Source organism: Amblyomma mixtum, chromosome 4 (genome assembly GCF_055824585.1).
Source record: "Amblyomma mixtum isolate Tamu chromosome 4, ASM5582458v1, whole genome shotgun sequence".
Taxonomy (NCBI): Eukaryota; Metazoa; Arthropoda; class Arachnida; order Ixodida; family Ixodidae; genus Amblyomma; species Amblyomma mixtum.
This window is the reverse complement of record NC_143015.1, coordinates 145488208-145507780: the sequence shown is the minus strand read 5'-3', so window position 1 is coordinate 145507780 and position 19573 is coordinate 145488208. Positions and strand designations below refer to the sequence as shown.

Sequence of the window (19573 nt, the reverse complement as noted above, 5' to 3'; positions counted from 1 at the left end):
TCGTTTGTTTTTAAGAGGGAAATGCTTGTTATATATAGAGTTAAACTTTTCTGCAAAGGCTTGATAAGCGTCATTCGCGTTGGTGTTGTTATATACATCGTTCCAGTTTACACCGCACATCTCCGCACGAAAAGCGTCGAGGGATGCTGCTGTTATGACTTGGATAAAAGATTCATTCTGCTTTCTGAATTTGGGTTTCACAGTCTGACAGAATAAGTAGATTCCCATGTGGTCACTCAAATCACAAAGAGTTACCCCGGATATTATGGATGAAGGATTGATATTGGTGATAAATAGATCAAGAAGTGTTTCGGAACTCGAGGTTATACGGGTCGGCTCTTTGGTAGTAATCGCCAAACCGTAGCTGCGCAGATTTATACCGAAGTTGACACTATTTGCTGCATTGGATAACATGTCTATGTTAAAATCACCGCTTATGACTAACTCATAATTATGTTCGCTTATAAAAGTAAGAAAGGACTCGATGTATTCAAAGAACAAAGAAATGTCACCGCTCAGTGGTCTATAAAACACAGAAAACACAGTATTATTGGTTATTACAGAAACAACTTCCACATCTGAAGACATATAACATAGGTCTTCCACCATGTCACACTCAACTCGGTTGTTAGCAAGAATACACACTCCTCCACCTCGACGACAATCACGGTTCATAGAAAACGTTGAAAATGACGCCAAATGGAAGTTATTCGTATTCAGCCAAGATTCTGAAATCATAACAAAGTCAAACGAAAAGCCAAAACTCTGGAGTAAAATGTGAAACTCATCTAGTTTGTTGTTTAAGGATCGCACATTGAGATGGAAGCATTTCAATACAGACGAACACAGCCACTGTGGGAGCAACGTGTGGCTTATAGCACTGGGTAACAGATAACGTACGCTTGCAGCCATGATAGAAGTTGTGGTATGGCATTGCACTGAACAGGAAATTATCAGTTGGCAAAGTTAGCTAGATCGCGTGCATCGGTGACCACCTGCACGTTGTCGCCTTCCTTCTTGCGGATGAGGACTTTGCCATTTGAATACCAAACAAATCGGTAGCTATTGCTTTTGGCCCATTCTTTAGTTGCTGAGAGAAAAAGCTTTGCTCGGCGTGTCAGGTTGTCACAGATGTACACATTGCTGTCCTTCTCTCGGAGCAAAGCTCGCTTTTTCATCCACTCATCTTTGAGTGTTTTATCCTGGTTGTCAAGACGATTTAGGATATCATCGAAGTGATCAGACATAGTTTGAATTGAGTGTTCAATGTTGTCGACCTGTTCCTTAAGTGGCAAGAGGGCGTCGAGCTTGCGACTCAGTTCAGCGAACGCGGCAGCTACATTGAAGTCCTGAGACGCGTCTTTTGTATTAGCCGCGCCACTACGGGAAGCCGCTTTTTTGCATGTCGGACAAACAAAATTTTTGCGGCAGTTCCCACTTCTGGTCTTCGCAGACGCATCTGTTAACCCAGAACAATTTTCTGCGTGGTATGGGTACGCGCACTGCTTACATTTAAGAATATTATCAGCAGGTTCAATCTCAAGATTGCAGGCCAAACAAATTTCCTTTTCTGAGTCACTCATGGCAAGCTATAATGTAGCACACTCAGTAGGAAACAACAGCAAAAAAAGAAAACAAAAACAATCTAGCAAGCTTGGCAGCAGCAGTGGTTTGAGCATACGCAGCGAAGAAAAGTGTGGAAAAAGTACCACAAACCAGGGAAAAGAGCACAGGGACTTGTCAAAAACGCCCGTCCGTAGCTCGCCACTGCCGCTGCCGAACTGCTGTTAAAGGGGGGCGTAGCCAGTCGACGAAGATAACGCTGCACAGTGTTTGTGATGCAGGATCCGAAAGCCACCGATTCCTGGGCGTCCAAGAAAAGCAGGTCACTGTCGTTAGGTTCCAGTACCAGATGTAGCATCAAAACAGCATAGCCAGGGGCTTTCAAAGCTTGTGGCAGCAGGACTCGAACCACACAAACCTGGGAAAAGAGCACAGGGACTTGTCAAAAACGCCCGTCCGTAGCTCGCCACTGCCGCTGCCGAACTGCTGTTAAAGGGGGGCGTAGCCAGTCGACGAAGATAACGCTGCGCAGTGTTTGTGATGCAGGATCCGAAAGCCACCGATTCCTGGGAAAAGAGCACAGGGACTTGTCAAAAACGCCCGTCCGTAGCTCGCCACTGCCGCTGCCGAACTGACAAAAGAGTTGTAGCGATACTTCAAACTAAGTAATTTCTCCTAAATATTTCTTCTTCTAGAGTATAGATGCATTTCCTTAAACAACGACAAACATTCATTGGTTTACATGGATGCTTTTCGCAGTACCCATCGGCGTTCTGGATGTGCGCCCTCTACGAAGCGGGACTTATTGAGTCGCCTTCTCCGTCCCGGACTCGGGGTATGTTTGATTACTTCTTCGTTGAACTTAGAAAGCTTTCTTCTTTACATTCAGCGTTGAAAATGGTCAATTCCGTTAGAAATGTGTCTTTGAAATTTGAGTTGACATTATCCGAAATCTTAAAAAAAAACTAATAACGGCAAGCGAGGGCTGAGTTCTGCTCTGTGTTCTGCTGCGTATAAAAAGGATCTTTTCGCTCCGTAGCATCCGCTTCAGTGCCAGTGAGCGCGATAGACTGACTGAGCATCATAGGGAACAGTAATATCCCACCATCTGTTGATAAATCTTTACCATTGTCGTGGGCAGAAAAGCGGTTTTGGGATCGTTCTGAGATTTGCGGGGAGTTTCAGCGTTTCGCCTCATTCGTCGGCAGCAAAACGTCACAAAAATGACCCACTGTCATTTTGTGCCCGTGGAAATGATTGCGGAAATTGGGGACTTCATTTGCAAATTTCTCATCATCACAGTAACCTTTTTTGCGTACAAGAAAAATGTTTCTAGTATTCCCGTACAACCATGTGAGATGTTTAAGCTCATTGCTTGTGTTGATTCTCACTTGTGTGTCCCTTTTTTGAGCAGTGAGACGACCTAGCCTACCTGGAACCGCAGCGTCAGCTCAAGCTGGTACGGAGGTTCTGAGCCCCAGCTGAGGCCAATGGACTCCTGAATCACGAAGTGCCAACCACTACTACCCTAACCAACGTCCTCTTAGCCCACTACCCGTAATCCCAATTTCTGCCAGTAAAGTTTATCAAATAATCAGTTGTCCGCTCCATACTTCATTGCGTTCCTACATATTGATCATTATAAAACGTACCAATTTGGTGTCCCACATAGCGCACATGCCTTAGCAGCTAACCCTGAGATTTCTCATACGTGTACAGTTAACAGCAGCGTAGCCTCATTTGTCATACGTGTAAACTTATTAGCAGTGTAGCTTATAACACATTGTACTTCGAATCGAGCATGCAGAAATTATAACCACCGGCCACCTGAGTTGCTGACGCCCAGCAGTTCCTGTTAAGTTATTGGAGCGGCAATGATCTGTACGTCTGCCTGTGTAATTACCCTTCAATAGGGACGAATAACCGCAAAGGACACCAGGCGGCAGTAGGCAACACAAGGCGGTGTTGGCAATTGGGCGCTTCCCCTCCACTTCGCCTAGCACAATCGGCACATATCACTGCCGGCACCTACGACGCTGTCTCGTAACTCCTCTAACCCGACATCCTCTACGTGGACGCGGCTGGACATATCCAACCAGGCTACTAAACCGCTGTCGCCGTCTTCGAGGATGGCACCATCGGGGCCGCAGCCACCGTCTGAGCCAACCGTAGAGAGGGGCTGAGGAAGCGTCCATCACTTTGGCGCTCGTACACGCTACGTAAGATCCCAACATCGCGGAATACCGGCTCCCAAGATGCGTGGCGGCTTTTGTCCTTTCAGAAGAATATAAACAGCTCGGAGAGGACAGATATCAATGAGTAATTACTCCCTTATTACAAATCTACTTCACCTTCTGGGATTCCCCTAAATATTTGACCGACCCAGTTCCTACTTCGAGTTATTGATCTATTCGGTCTCGTTCTACCACAAGCTGGCCATCCCGGTTAGCTCAATTGGTAGAGCGACTGCTTCGGCGAAGCGGTGGACCCGGGTTCGAACCTCGGCCCAGGACAAATTTTTCTTTACGAAGTTTATGAGAAAGCTTTATGCCTTTCCTTCGTAGCCGTATGGCTGCGCTCGGGTGGATGTCAATGAGTAATTACTCCCTTGTTAGCAAGAAAAGGAAAAAGAGCCACGACCAGCAACTCTTTGCCGGGCTTAAAGCCAATTCCAAATAGATGAAAAGGATGAAAAGGAGGAAAATTCTCAAAATAAAAATTAGGGAAAAGCAGGGCAGCAACAAATAAAAACCATAAAACGACAGTCTAAACTCAAATGTACGCACCAACTTCCCGACGCATTCTTGCACAAAGCTCTCCTTGCACAAAGCTGCTCGCCACCCGAGATAGAATCATCGCGTGGGTTCCCGCGCAAGCCTCGATACCCAAGAAACTTCGCGTTCGTATTGACCCAAGAGCTATTGTATGCTTCTGGAGCCGCCAGAGTGGCTCAGCGGTTATGGTGCTCGACTGCTCACCCCAAAAGACGCGGGTTCGATCCCGGCCGCGGCGGCTGGAATTTCTTTGGAGGAGAAATTCTAGAGGCCCGTGTACTGTACGATGTCAGTGCACGTTAAAGAACCCCAGGTGGTCGAAATTTCTGGAGCCCTTCACTACGGCGTCTCTCATAGCCTCAGTCACTTTGGGACGTTAAACCCCATAAACCATATACCAAACCGAGCACCAGAAGGTCGGACGTCCAAGCCCACGCAAGCCCCACACCAACAAATTGCGATTCATTACAAAAACTGCTACTTCTCGCCGTACACTGGATTCACGAGTACATACTGGCGGCAACTGCAGACAAACTGCTCCATCTGACATACCTCCTCCATTGCTACCACCTTACCCTGACCCACCCACTTTTCTCCAGATGCTGGATGACGAAGGCCGCCCTCATGCACTACCTGCGGGAACGCCTTACACCCGTGCACCCCATCCCCAAGCCACCCCCCTTCCTCATGGGAGGTCGCTCTGCGAGCTGTTCAAACAGCTGTCTAAACATGGCTGGTGCACAAGAGCTCTCCGTGAAGCCTAGCCACGTGGACTACTGGTCAAGCGAGAGCCCACCCTCGAGGACCTATTTTTATTGCAACAGCAATACTGCGCCAGGTCCAACCGCTCGTCGCGTGGTCCGTGGACCCCCCTGCTCCTCGAGGAGCCGCAGCCGCGCTGAACAGATGGTGTGACGTCAGCCTCTCCGTTGCTATGGCGACGCTTGAGGTCAGCTTGCTCTCTGCCGCCGTGCTATAGTATTCTAGGCACTATAGCCGTGCGCTCTCCGTCGCCTCGCCGACAGTCTCTCTTTCTCTCCCTCTCTGATGCGCAGTAGCGATTGCGCATTGTCAAATGCGTGGTTCGTGGTGTACATAGTGTGGCGCAAATAAACGCGCGCGGTAGAATGCTTCTCCCAGCTAAACGGGCGCATTGTTCGAGCTGAAATTTCGCAGAGAAGTGGAATTTGGTCGGCAAAATTCTTTTATATCACGTCTGCTTGGGGTACTTACCTGATTCGAACAGAATAAGTAGGATATTCAGATTGTCTGCTGCGACGACGAAGGAAATTAAGCTGCTCTGTCAGCGATCGCACCGGTGGCTCCATCTCGCGTGTTGGTGGTGAAGATTCGGCAAAGGAGGGGGTAACGGAGGTATGAAGACGCTCTTTCAACTGGTTTTTTACCGGTCACAGAAAAAGAAAACTTAGCTTGGCCAAACTAAGTATTCAGCAAGCTAAGTTTTCTGTGACCATTAAAAGATCAGTTGAAAGAGCGTCTTCAAACCTCCCGAACCTCGCTCCATTGCTGAATATTCACGGACAACAAACGAGATGGCGCCACCGGTGCGATCACCGACAGAACAGCTTGATTTCCTTGGTCGTCGCCGAAGACGATGTGACTATCTGACTTATTCTGTTCGAATCAGGTAAGTACCCCAAGCAAACTTGTATAAAACAGTTCTGCCGACCAAATGCCACTTCTCTGCGAAATTTCAGCTCTAACAATGCGCCCGTTTAGCTGGGAGTAGTATTCTACCGCGCGCGTTTATTTGCGCAACATGCGTTATATAAAATTTGCAGTGGCTTAGCTCTGCTATGCCAGGATATACGTAGCCTGAGGTGAGGACGAAGTGTCCACATCTCGGTGGTCACCTGAACCAGAGGGAAGGCACTTCACTGCCCTCTTGGAACGGTGGACACCTCAACCGTGCTTTAAGCTAAGTGGCGGTAGTGACAGGCGTGCGCTGCATGCATTCGTATTGACAACGTTGTGATAGAAACGCGGCTCTAAAGCCATAGGCCGTCGGCGTTTATTGTCTTCATTGGCATTGGCGTTGTCAACGTTTTGCACTCCGATCATTATAAAGAAAGGAAGGGGTGCGCGCGGCGAGGCACGCCAGCTGTGCGTAGTGACGTCACTTGCTCCTCGCGCATGCGCAGTATGGTCGTGCAAGAGCACGCGAAACGGCGAGACTGTGGGCAGTGTAGCTAACGCAACAATATATGGCTACGCGCAGATGTTGCTTTCGCAATCCTCCAGGTTTAACCAGAGCTAAACCGCAGCCAATATTTTTGCTTCAACACCACCACCACTTTCTCTAGTAATTTTGGCTAACTGTCACACTACCAACGTTCCTCAGTTTCTCCCTTTTCTTGTAGGAAACCTCATGTAACTCTATGAAGCTTCAGTAAGGTGGTTCAAGCGGCGTTTTCTGAAATCATTCTAATACGTTTTGGACCCGCCATCGCCGCCGAAAAAAATTACCGAAGACACTTTGGAAATCCTAGTGTGCTTGGCGAAAGCCTTGTGGTCAACCCGCAGCCGCTCTCCCAAACCGCTTGGTGGTGGTGGTGGAAAACATTTATTTACACATGCACTACTGGAGGTATTGCATGAGCTGACCCAGAGGGGGCCAGCCCTTACAAGTACTAGGTGGAGGTCCCTAGTTCGGGACCCCAGTGGCGTCGGCCGCCGCCCGGGCTCGCGCTACCAAGGCCCGTTGGGCCTGCAGGTCAGAGCAGCCGAGGAGGGTCGCCTCCCAGTCCTCTCGGGTTGGGTTGGGGTGAGGGGGAATAGCAGGGTTGGAGGGGCAGGCCCACACCATGTGGTAAATGTCCGAAGACTTCTCCGCACAGTGCGGACAGCTGCCCGAGAAAGAAGGGTCGAAGTGTTTGAGAGCTGCTGGGCAGAGCAAAGTATTCGTATACAGGCGAAGCAGAAGGCGCTCCTCCGCCTTTGAGAGACCTTTACACGGGCGGGGATAAATACCATGGCCAGATTGATAATGTAAAACAATTTCTTTAAAGAAGTAAGCGGGAGTGAATTCGAGTTCCTGATCGTCGGGGACGGAGGGGAATCCAGTGAGAGAGCGCGCGGGCGGCGGCGTCAGCTGCCTCATTTCCCTCAAGGCCCATGTGAGCAGGAGCCCAAACGATACGCCGGTGCGCGTGGTCCCCGGTGTAGACGCTGTTTTGGAGAATGTGGTAGGCTAGATATGGTACCCAGCCCTGCTCGACGTTCCGACATGCCCCTCGCGAGTCGGAAATAATTGTTTTTGAATTGGAATCAGATGCAGCCAACGCAATGGCGACCTCCTCCGCGTGTGTTATGTCACGGGCTCGGAAAGTAAGGCCGTTCACTGTTTTGGATTGGTGAACGACTGCGGCCGTGTACCATCGCTTGGCGCGTCGCGGGCTTCCCGCATGTGAGGTTATTATCCTTTGGCGACTGCGGTCTTCAGTCTTTTAGAGCGAGCTCTTTGGCGCCCGTTGCGCGGCGTCGCCACATGGTGTGGGCCTGCCAGCAGAACCCATCCCTGCCCCCTATCCGAAACCCCACCCGAGAGGACTGGGAGGCGACACTGTCCGGTTGCTGCACCCTCGAGGCTCAAAGAGCCTTAACGCAGCGCGCCCGGGCTGTTGCAAACGCCATTGGGGTGCCTAACTAGGCATCCCATTGTAAGGGAGTGACCCTTCAGGTCACGACCCCCAACACCTCTTCCTATGATTAAATAAATGATTTCACCACCACCACCGCGCCGTTGTCCGTTCGGCGTTCATTGCGTTTATTGGCGCTTGCGTTGACATCTCACACTCCGATCATTTTAAGGAAAGGAAGCGCTCATAACTGTCTCCCTGGGTCAGTGGACGCCTGAATCAATCACACTTTTGCGTTGTTGTTGCGGCTGCAAGAGCCGTTGCCTAGCAACCGTCGCGGTGGACATCCGAGCCGCGCCGTACAGAGGGACCGTAGTGAAGAAAATGAAAATTCTATTTGAGGAAAGGAAATTACCCAGTAACTTTCTCGCATCTCTCGGTGGACACCCGTCATCCGTTTGAAGAGAAAGGGAGGAAGTGGGAGAGAAAGAAGGAACACAAAGAGGGCCCGTAGTGAAGAAAATGAACTAGACGAATGGAAATTACGGAGGAGGCTGCGTCGCTGCGCGGAGGAGAGGCCACAGTTGGCACGTTTTCAGCGCAAGGACGGACACCGCGAGCATGGCAGGCTTTCGCCTTAATATCTGCGCCACCGCGCACGCTTCTCTATACTGACTCCATGCAGAAGCATTTACAGCTCCCCGCCACGTGGCCCCGGACACTGTGGGTGATGCCAGCCACATGGTGAAATCATATCCGTGCCCTATACTCACCACACCCAACGTCAACGAAGCTGATAATACCCCTAATTCACTGAATAAAAAACACCCGCCACCATCTCTGATTGGATTGGATTGGAGTAAACTTTATTTGTTCCTGCAGTTGGGCGCTCGCGCGCCCCGACGAGGGCCTACGTCGTCTACGAGGCTGCTGTTACTCGGCGCGGGTCTCCGCTCGCCGTTGCCGGCTCGCTGGGTCCCTGCCTTTCGAGCGCCCCGAGGACCTGCTGGACGGCCCATAGCTGTTGGTCATGGTCGCTGCTCTTCGCGGCTGCCTCCAGCCGCGGCGGGATTGTTCCTGATCTTGCTTCCTTTGGATTTCTGATGCAGTCCCACAAGATGTGCGTGTGATCTGCCGGCTCTCTCCGGCAGACTCTACACCTATCGGTCGGGTAGGTCTCGGGGTACATGCGATGCATCAGTCCCGACGTATCGGGACTGATACTGAACCTTCGACGTATCGGCACCTGCTCGACGAAACCAAGACCAAGTCGCACCAAAGGGATAGACTCGCCAAGCTCATACATCGGGCTGTCTCGGTACAGGGCGCTGATGAAGTCACCAGGCGCATCAATGACAAATACCTGCCCACTACGCCCACCGAACAACACGCGCCGTACGGCAGCCTACCCAACGCGAAGCTCGATCGTGACATCGACGTCGAGGAGGTCCGCGCGGCCCTGCACGCCCTCAACAGCCGTTCGGCAGCTGGCCCGGACCTCGTCACGAACAAGGCGCTCAAGAACCTCGACGACGGCTCGATTGAGAACCTCGCAAAATACTTCAACAAGTGCTGGAGAGCGGCCGCGCTACCAAAGCAGTGGAAGACAGCCAAAACTATCCTGATACCCAAGCCGGGGAAGCCACCGGACACGGACAACCTTCGGCCCATCACGCTCACGTCCTGCGTGGGCAAGGTGCTGGAGCACGTCCTGCTCAACAGGTGGCAAGACTACCTGGAACGAGAGGGGCTGTATCCGGCCACGGTGATCGGCTTTAGACAGCACTTCAGTACGCAGGACGCGATGCTGCAGCTCAAATACCTAATCATAGACAATGGCGGCAGCGCCCGCGACAACAAGGCAATCCTGGGTCTCGACCTAAAGAGCGCCTTTGATAATGTGAAACACTCGGCGATTCTGTCCCAAGTCTCTAAGCTCAACATGGGCGAAAGATCCTACAACTACATCAAGGACTTCCTCACGGACAGGACCGCCCAGCTACGAGCAGGCGACCTACAAACGCAAGAGAAGAAGCTCGGGAGCACCGGCACACCGCAGGGATCGGTCATTTCGCCGATGCTGTTCAACCTGGTAATGATCGGAGTGGCCGAGAAGCTCGCGGACATCAAAGACGTCAGGCACACCATCTACGCGGACGATATCACACTGTGGGTGACCGGCGGCAGCGACGCCCACATCGAGGGCGCTCTGCAAGCCGCCGTCGACGCGATAGAAGACTACCTGGAAGGCACCGGCTTGAGATGTTCGCCGAGCAAATCGGAGCTCCTCATACTCCCACCTACCAACAATGGCAGATGCAAGACCAGACAACGTGAATGCGAAAAAATCAGAATCGTAACCAAATCCGGCAACGTGATCCCCGAGGTCAGCAAAATCAGGATCCTAGGCATGGTCATCAAAAGCATGGAAGAAACGGCGAAACCATCGCCCGTCTCACGGCAAAAGCGGCCAACGCTATGCGCCTCCTCAAAAGAGTCACTTCCCGGAAGGCTGGCATGAGAGAGGAGAGCCTAATCAGGCTCGTCCAATCCTTCATCATCAGCCACGTAGCGTACGTTGCAGCCTACCATAGATGGCTGCAACACGAACGCAACAAAATTAATGTAATCATCAGGAGAGCGTACAAGGCGGCGCTGGGCCTGTTCGAGTCCACGAGCACGACCCGCCTCTTACAACTCGGGATCCACAACACGCTCGAAGAAATAGCCGAAGCGCAACGGACCTCTCAACTGGAGCGGCTGTCCACGACCAAAGCCGGGAGGAAGATACTGGACCATCTCTGAAGCTTTCCGCACGAGAGACACCCGTTTTACAGAAGGAATACCTCCGGCGCTCTTCGCGTGCTTTTATTCTATCACGTGGATGTAATGTTTCCGGCGGTATAAATTAATCATTACTCATTAATGACTAAGTGCTTAGCTAATTAACGACACTTAAACTTCGCCTTTAGGAGTGGAACGCGGCAGCGTATTGTAGCGCTGCCAGGCAGTCCACGGAACGCCACCACCCGTTCGGCGCGATGCCTTGCCCTTTGAACGCAACGCTTTTTGAGGAAATCAAATGGCGCAGTAACTCTCTGTCCTCTCAGTGGACACCTTAACCGCACTGTACAGGAAGGGAGGAAGTGGGAGTGAAAGAAGAAAGAGAAAGAGGGGCCATAATGAAGAAACTGAAAATTGTATTTGAGGGAAGGAAACTGCGCAGTAACTCTCACATATCTCGGTGGACACCCGTCAAAACGCGGACACACCTGCCGACACGGCTACTAACACAAGTATGAGGCATTAAAGGCTTTCGCCTTAATATTTCCCGTCTTCGCTTCCGCCACGAAGGTAACGATGTATCAATTTTGGGAACACGGCCCTGGCATGGGATTGCACGCTAACGACGTCTACGCAGCCAGGGATAACAACCAAGCAGGCCGCCAAACACACGCATGTGGATACCCGGGCCTCAGCCTCGAGCCCTTATAGCATTCATCAACGAAAACAGCCTTTCGGAGCGTGAGCTACACTGGCCGAGGTTGAGCAGTTTCGCGTGGCTCCTGGAGAGCTATGCTGCGCGTGCGCGAGGATCAAATGACGTCACTACGCACAGCTGGCGTGCCTTGCCGCACGCGCTCGCCTTCTCTTCCTTCAAATGATCGGGGCGTAAAACGTCGACAGCGCCCACGCCAATGAACACAATGAATGCCGACGGCCTAGGGCTTCGTTGTGTGTGATCACGAAAGAATGCAGGAGATTCCTTTTAGTATTTGCGCCGATTCCTTATTAATGATTCTGAGAAAAATTTGGCGGACGCTGTACCTCCACCTTTAGGAGTGGAACGCGACAAAGTGTTGCAGCGCTGCAAGGGATTAAACGGAACGCCATCACCCGTTCGGCGCGACGACCGTTTGAGAAATCGAAAATTATCAGGAAAAAAAATGACGCATAAACACTCTCACTTCTCTTAGTGGACACCCCAACCACGCATAATATCATTCTTTTAGCACCGCCCGATTATAGATCGCCGGTTCGACTCACTGGCGCGAGCTAGGCTCTAGCTTAACTAGTAAGTATACTAGTAAGTTTATGCTGTACGAAACCATGAATGGTATGGCACCATCCGGAACATTCTGCGGCAGACGGTTGGCATGATACGATTTTTTTCCGACGCGCGGTGCCAACAACAACTACGACGTCGGCGGCTTTGCGACCGAACGAGCTGTATACGCTGTCGCGTAATGAAAATAGCGACGGTGCCGGCCCACAACAGCGCACTACTGCTCATAAATCTTACGGCGCACTGACAAAACTGATAATGTACTGTACGTACGCCATCAGTATCACTGAAATCACTGTGTGTAAACATTCGATCCCAGCCGCGGCAGTCGAATTTCTACGAAGGCAAAATTCTAGACTTCCGTGTACTGTGCGATGTTAGTGCGCATTAAAACCCCCCGAAGGCCGAATTTTCTGGAACCCTCCACTATCATCATCATCATCATCATCATTTACTGAACCCTTAAAGATCCCGTCTGGGACATTACATAAGGGGGGGGGGGGGTGGTAAGACAGTGGTGTGAAACGGTCATACAAAGGCATGCAAACATAAAAAAGCATGACAAAAATAACAAGATTAACAAGTTTGACGTGAAATTAGCGTCAGGTAATTCAAATAGTACAGAATATATAACGCAAAGCAGTAGTATATAAAATTAAACATTAAAATGTATGGAAATTAAATAAGTGGGAAAACACTTGTGGGGGGATGTCGCAATGCCACAAGCAGTTCAAATTGCAGGCAGAGCATCGCGAGGGAAGTAGCTATAGTATGGCGTCCCTGATAGCCTCAGCCGCTCTGGGACTTTAAAACCCCCATACACCATAAACTAAATAAGATGTGCTCACTGGTCTCTACATGGCCGGCAGGAACTCTTCAAAGACAGCAATAGGAGGCTTAGCCACATCGTCATCATCACCAGCAGGTTTCTGCGAGAAGGAGGGGAAGAGACGTTGTCGAACGCCGGAGCTATAAAAGGAAGAACCCAAAAGGTGGTGGTAGTCAAACGTTCATACTTTACACGTCTCAGTTTTTCTCTGGCACTCTGGTAGTCCTTCGGGAACGCCGGCCGCCCATAGACGCCTGATATCCCCTGCCAGGGTGCCGTCCACTCGACCTTAATGAATGGCTCCGAGATATGAGGACTTCCCAGTCAGAGTTCAATGGTGAGTGCATTAGTTTTGTGATGTGGAGTGCTTTAAAACGCGTTTTCCTTTCAAATATTCCGTTCTATACGGCAGATATGCGTCTGCATTCAATGTTTCGAGGAGCTGCACGAGTCCCCTTCATACGGCCTTGCATGAACAAAGCGCCTGGCGCGCGTTTTTGCAGTGTTGAACTCGACGAAGTAGGCCGCCGCTTAGTGGCCGCCGAAGTAGGCTTAGTGGTCATGGTGCTCGACCACTAACCCGAAAAACACGGCTTTGATTTCGGCCATGGTTTTCGCGTTTCGGTTTTAGGTTTAGGTTTATAGGGATTTAACGTCCCAAAGCGTCTCAGGATATAATAGACGCCGTAGTGAAGGGCTCCGGAAATTTCGACCACCTGAGGTTCTTTAAAGTGCTCTGACATCGCAGAGTACACGGGCCTCTCAATGTGGAGTCGAAATGCTAGAGGCCCATGTGCTGTGCGATTTTCCGCCGCCCAGCACTACGGCGTCTCTCATGTCTTGAGTCGTTCTGGGACGTAAAACCCTACAAAACAATAAAACCTAAAAGAGACATGGGCCGCGTCTCCATGATTGTGCCAGACAGGGCAGATCCTCGTAGGTGGCCACGTGGCCGTGTCTAGCGTCTCGAACTTTTATCCTGTTCGATGCACCGAGGCAGGACTTGGAGTGCGCCTCCGTGGTTCCGCCACACCCGGACGCCTTGTGTTATCGAGCCCGACGAACGAACCGCGCGTTGCCCCGCCGCGGTGGCTCAGTGGTTACGGCGCTCGGCTGCTGACCCGAACGACGCGGGTTCGATCCCGGCCGCGGTGGTGGAATTTCGATGAAGGCGAAATTCTAGAGGCCCATGTACTATGCGATGTCAGTGCACGTTAAAGAACCCCAGATAGTCGAAATTTCCGGATCCCTCCACTACGGCGTCCCTCGTAGCCTGAGTTGCTTTGGGACGTTAAACCCCAAGAAACCAAACCAAACCGAATGAACCGCGCATCTATCGTCCATGAAATCTCGGTTCGATACGACAAAGCGACTCTTAGGCCTTGGTTCCGCCGCACCCAGACGCTACTTCTTGAGAAATATTATGAACAAGCCGCGTGTGGCTTCGCATAATGTGCGCTAGTTGTTCAGTGTGACGAAGTCGGACCTATAGCGCGCTTCAAAGTACCATTAGGCCGCTTAGGGCACGTCTCCAGGGCCACACGTATACCTACCCTGGCGTTTCTTGTGTTGCATAGAATTTTCTGTTGCCAGGCCCACCGCACCTTATCAGCCCTGGCGTCCCTCGAGCCATTTCGGGTTCGATATCACGAAGCGACGCTTCGCGGTCGGCCGAATTTTCATGGAGGCGAAAGTCTAGAGGCCCGTGTACTGTGCGATGTCAGGGCACGTTAAAGAACCCCAGGTGGTCGAAATTTCCGGAGCCCTTCACTAAGGCGTCCCTCGTAGCCTGAGTTGCTTTGGGACGACCCTGATAAATCAATAAACCAATAGCTTCAAGCACGCCTCCCTGAATTTGCCACAACGGAAGGACTCGTGTATTAAGTGGACGCCCTTCTGGTGTAGCGCAAATTTTTTTTGTGTGTTCGAAACGATTATAAAAAAAAAGTGCGACCACGTCTCAGTGAATTTTCCCTGCCGGACGCACCGTAGAAGCGACCCCTAACAGGCCCTCGCGTCTCTCGAGCTCCTTAGGCTACTCAGTAGTGTTCAACACGACGAAGCCAGCGCATTTCTGACTGCGTCTCGCCGGGTTCGTCGTTTCACGGCGCCCTTCTCAAGCGCTGCCAGTGTGGCGCCTTGTGCAATTTTCAGACGCGTTGCATAAGATGAAGCGGCACTTCGAACGCAACTTCCTCATTGTTCTACGACGGGTGCTCCGTGTTGCTGAGCCCTATTCGAAACGCCTTTCTGGCATTACAGAATTTTCATTAGCGTTCGATACGATAAAGCAATGCTTAATACGCGTCTCTTTGATTCTGCCATGAAGGGTATGCATGTTAGGAAGCTCAATTTGAACCGACGTGTGTTCCACGTTACGGAACCCTATTACGCGACACCGTATACAGCTCGTAGTCGAAAGGCCGTCAGCGTCGTCTTAGTCTTAGTCGTAGTGGTAGTTGCAGCTGTCGTAGTTGCCACAGCTTAGTCGTAGTCTTAGTCGTAGTGGTAGTGGTAGTACCAGCAAAATTCCCGACGACTACTTAACTCCCTAATGCGAAATTTGAGCGCAGCACATCAGCTGTGAAGCTTTTCGATAGATTGAGGCAAAGAAATCGAGCTAGACGTGTGTTTACAATTAGACTTGTTATTTTTCACACATATTCCTTCCTCAAGAAACACTCTGCGAACAGTTCTTGATTTTCATGAACGAAGCTTTGTGGTCGGAGAAATAGATAAATATATGCCCGACTTGCTGTTCCAATGCCTGGTTCTCAAAGAGCATGTCTATGCAGGTATTTCGCGAGGTTGCCACATCCGTGGGAGGCGTTACGAGCGAGAGGAACGGGATGTTGACCCACACGAGTGGTAAGGAATTCCCGCTTGTCTTTTCTTTGTCTTTACATCTGCATTCAAGTCCGCACACTTCCTACCACCCTGGCAGCTAGGCGGCAGTTCATGGTTGGTCGCGAGAGTTCGCTCACCGTTCTCAGCGCTAACGCATACGGCTAGCCTACATCTCTCCCATCACACACGTACGTCCACTCAGCCAGGGAGCCAGTTATACGCACCTTTCCTTTCCTTAAAATGATCGGAGTGTAAAACGTCAACGCCAACGAACACAACGAACGACGAAGGCCTATGGCTTCAGCGCCGCGTTTCTGGCACAACGTTGTCAATGCCAACGCATGCAGCACACCTGGCACTACCGCCACTTAGCTAAAAGCATGGTTTATGCTTCTTCCCCCTGGTTCACGCGTCCACCGAGATGTGTGAGACAGACAGTGCGCCATTTCCTTCCCTCAAAAATCCATTTACCCATTTTGCTCTCTTCTTTCCAACCTCCCGCGCCATTGGTTTCGCAGCTTAAAGCGCGACTAAGGTGTCCACTGCTGGCTACAACGGACAACGGCGACGGCGACACCACGAAACGCAGAAACGGGCGCCAAAGAGCGGCGCTCTAAAAGAAATCGTATCATTCCAATCGTTTGCCGCAGAATGTTCCGGGTGGTGTCGTATGATTCAGCGTTCCGTGCAGCATAAACTCAGGCATTCGAACCGCGAGCTATAATTTGGGCTGCGGGTGTCCACCGAGATGTGAGGCAGTTACTGCCCCATTTCGAGGATCAATACTGGAAATGTTTACAAAGGGCAAGGCGTCGCACCGAACGGTCGAAGGCGTTCCGTGGAGTCTCTGGCAACGCTGCAACACGCTGTCGTGTTCCACTCCTAGGCGCGAAGCTTGAGTCCTCCAATTTTTTGAACAGACGCTTTTCTTGCGCCATATTGCATTTTCTGTGGTGTTCCTCTCGAACTTATTCACCCGCCGCGGTGGCTCTGTGGTTACGGCGCTCGGCTGCTGGCCCAAAAGGCGCCGGTTCGATCCTGGCCGCGGCGGCCGAATTTCGATCGAGGCAAAAGTCTAGACGCGTGCCGAGGGAGCCGTGATGAAGGCCCAATTGCAATCGCCACTTGGGTGTCGCCGCTTCTTCGCCGCCGTGGACTTGGTGATAGCCGTGACGATGAAGATTGCATGTGAGGACGACTCCGAAAATTTTGTTCGCTTCTAGACTCGTTTGCGCCTCAGCCAAAGAAAGGGGCAGTTTTCGCTTACGCCAAAGTACACCATTTACTTCTAAGAAGGATTCGCGTAAACTAATAAGCTTTGGTTCTGTTTTCTTTAGTCTACACAGATATTTCTTGTTTGAAAGAAAGTTTCAAAATAAAGGGCGGCGGGTGTTCGCGCGGAACAAAGGCAATTTAAATAGGAGGAAAACAGGAAAAACACATCTCCTGCTGCAGACTTAGTTTCGGATTATATTCTTCCGAGAGCTTAAATAAACCGCTCTGATTTATTTAAAGCGATGGAAGCTTCCTATTCACTGGACGCCACCAGGTACGAGGGTGCTTGCAATTTCTGGAAGCAAGAGAGCGCGCGTAGTTTCAACGACGTACATTCTGATAGCTCCGCTTGAAGGACACTTTTGTTGGAATCTACTAACTTCCAGCCCGTTCAACCGACGCTGCGGCGCAGGCCGATGAGCTGCCCGAAAGAGAGCAAAAAAAATGTGAATTTATGAGCTGACGTGCGCACGATAGTAGGTGCCTGTGATATTCGAACTCAGCGTTAACGCGCACATGCGACACCTATTTTCAGTCGTATTTGTATGCGTTAATTTCACATGTTATTTACAGCATAGTCCACCTCGAAAAATCCACTTAGTAGTCTCTGCGTGGCACGTGTGTGCGTCGCGTTGCCCCAATTTTGGCTGAAAGAGGAAAACGAAGACCCCCGGCTAATACGTAATGCAAATGCACGTAATTGCTGGCGTTCGTCTCATCTTTACTCGAAGCCAAATCATTCTCACCACAAAAGACATCTGCTGTCTCCTCTATCGGTGCACTGTCCTCACATTTGCAGATATATAAGTGACGCCTTCGTTTCTAGCTGAATGGCAGCAGGATGTAGAGTAGTATCTCCCTTAAAATTGAATTACCCCATTGTTACGAACACTTGTTTGGCCACCTGTAGAGTCTGCGGTTCTCGGTGTGATCTCAATGCCCACCTCCTTTTTTCTCTGTCCTTCAGCAGCAGCAAGAGCCTCTCCCCATCGCACCCTTAGTGCGGATGCAGAGGGCCAGCGCGGTGATAGCCCGCCTAACGTTCGTTCGTCGTGTGGGTGCCCGCAGAAGTTTGCCCGATTCCTGGCCGGTTCAACCAAGCGGAGAGCTATAAGGCTGCACTCAGAGGTGAGCAGAACCGCTTATAATTTGGCCCGCTCTAATATATGTGTTAAGTGAGCAGCTGGAGAACGGGGGGGGGGAGGGGGGGTTCTCTCTTAACCCTAATTACGCTGTTGATGCTATTATTTCTAGAGAGCAGGGGTTTGCTCTTCTTTTATTCCGTACAGATTGTTTTAAAGCTGGCGAAGGGTTAAAGAACCCCAGGTGGTCGAAATTTACGGAGCCCTTCACTACGGCGTCTCTCATAGCCTCAGTCACTTTGGGACGTTAAACCCCAATAAACCAACCAACCAGAAGAAAGAGCAATATGTGTTTGAGTATTTCAAGTGAAGGAGGACACGTGACTGGGATAAAGTGCAATTAAAAGACGCATTCTTTCAGTGAAACTACCTCACTACCAGATTACTTTATTTTCTGAGTTGCGTTGTCATGTTGCGGAATTGTAGAAATGTAAAGTGAAAAATTGGGCACTCACAAAGTCATAGGTAGTTCATTGCCAGCCCTTTGAGTCCGAGGTAATAAGGAAAGCAAAAATGCGGTCACTGAATCTCTCTAGATGTAAACCTGAAGCGCGCTAGGCGAGACTTGCATGGCTATTGGGCAAGGGAGCAAGGCATTCTTGAAGGCAGGCGCGTGAAGGTGCGTTTGAGGTAGTGAAAGGTGACCCTGCGTCCTCCCCGGCTCCTGCATCCATAGCCGACGTGATGGTGATTCTGCGACCGCGACAGCTACTGGAGGAGGATGGCTCCCAAGCAGTGCAGCCGTAACAAACATAGGCAGTCACTGGCAGTCTGAGTAGCGCAACAAGGGCTTTCGCCTAGAGCACTTTAGGCTGCCAAAGTACCCCCATAGGTCGGCAGCATGTTTTTCGCAACAGCTTTCTCTTCAGAAACGGGTCCTCACCCGAGGACAATAATTTACTTCAAGACTCCATGCTTGCCTTCAGTGCTAATCTTTCCGCCCAAGATATCGGGTATATTATGCTGGTACTCAAGGCAGACGTAATATACCCGAAACGTGGCAAAGGCACTAAAGCTATGTTTGGCTTAGATTTAAACAAGGCTTGCGCACGCACGACGCTATCTTACGGAATCTCTCGGTTATTAACCTGGGAGAAAGAACTTTCATTTGTGGGGCCGATGTGCTTGCCAAAATTGGTACAAAATTTTGCTGTGTGATCTAATTACTCAACAAAGTTGCTTAATAATTTCAGTTTGAGTGTTTTATTTCGGGTCGGTATGACAAGGGAGCCAGTGATGGCAAATGCATTAAGCAGCAGAGGCTTTAAGATATTGTTTAGAACCAATAAAGCACTAGCGCACTTTAGGTTGCCAATGTGCCGCCATAGTTTGTTTTGTTAGCGAGAAGGGAGGAGTCCTGTGGTACGTGGAACCAACGGCACTTTAATGACAGAGCTAAAATATTTTTCGCTCCTGTGCCTGGAACGCCTCCATGGACAAAGCGTAGGTTATCTGTACTATTTTATTGCGAAAGCAAT

General features: G+C 50.5%; 2 long non-coding RNA genes across 2 annotated transcripts in view; both read left to right on the top strand.

Annotated features, from left to right (window-relative positions):
• Positions 1-19573, top strand: part of LOC149348651 (uncharacterized) — a 32577-nt gene that overhangs the window by 8004 nt on the left and 5000 nt on the right. The window lies entirely within an intron of this gene.
• On the top strand, positions 2253-3162 carry LOC149348652 (uncharacterized). Its single transcript, XR_016292284.1, has 2 exons — positions 2253-2398; positions 2978-3162. It is a non-coding gene; the product is annotated as an uncharacterized LOC149348652 (long non-coding RNA).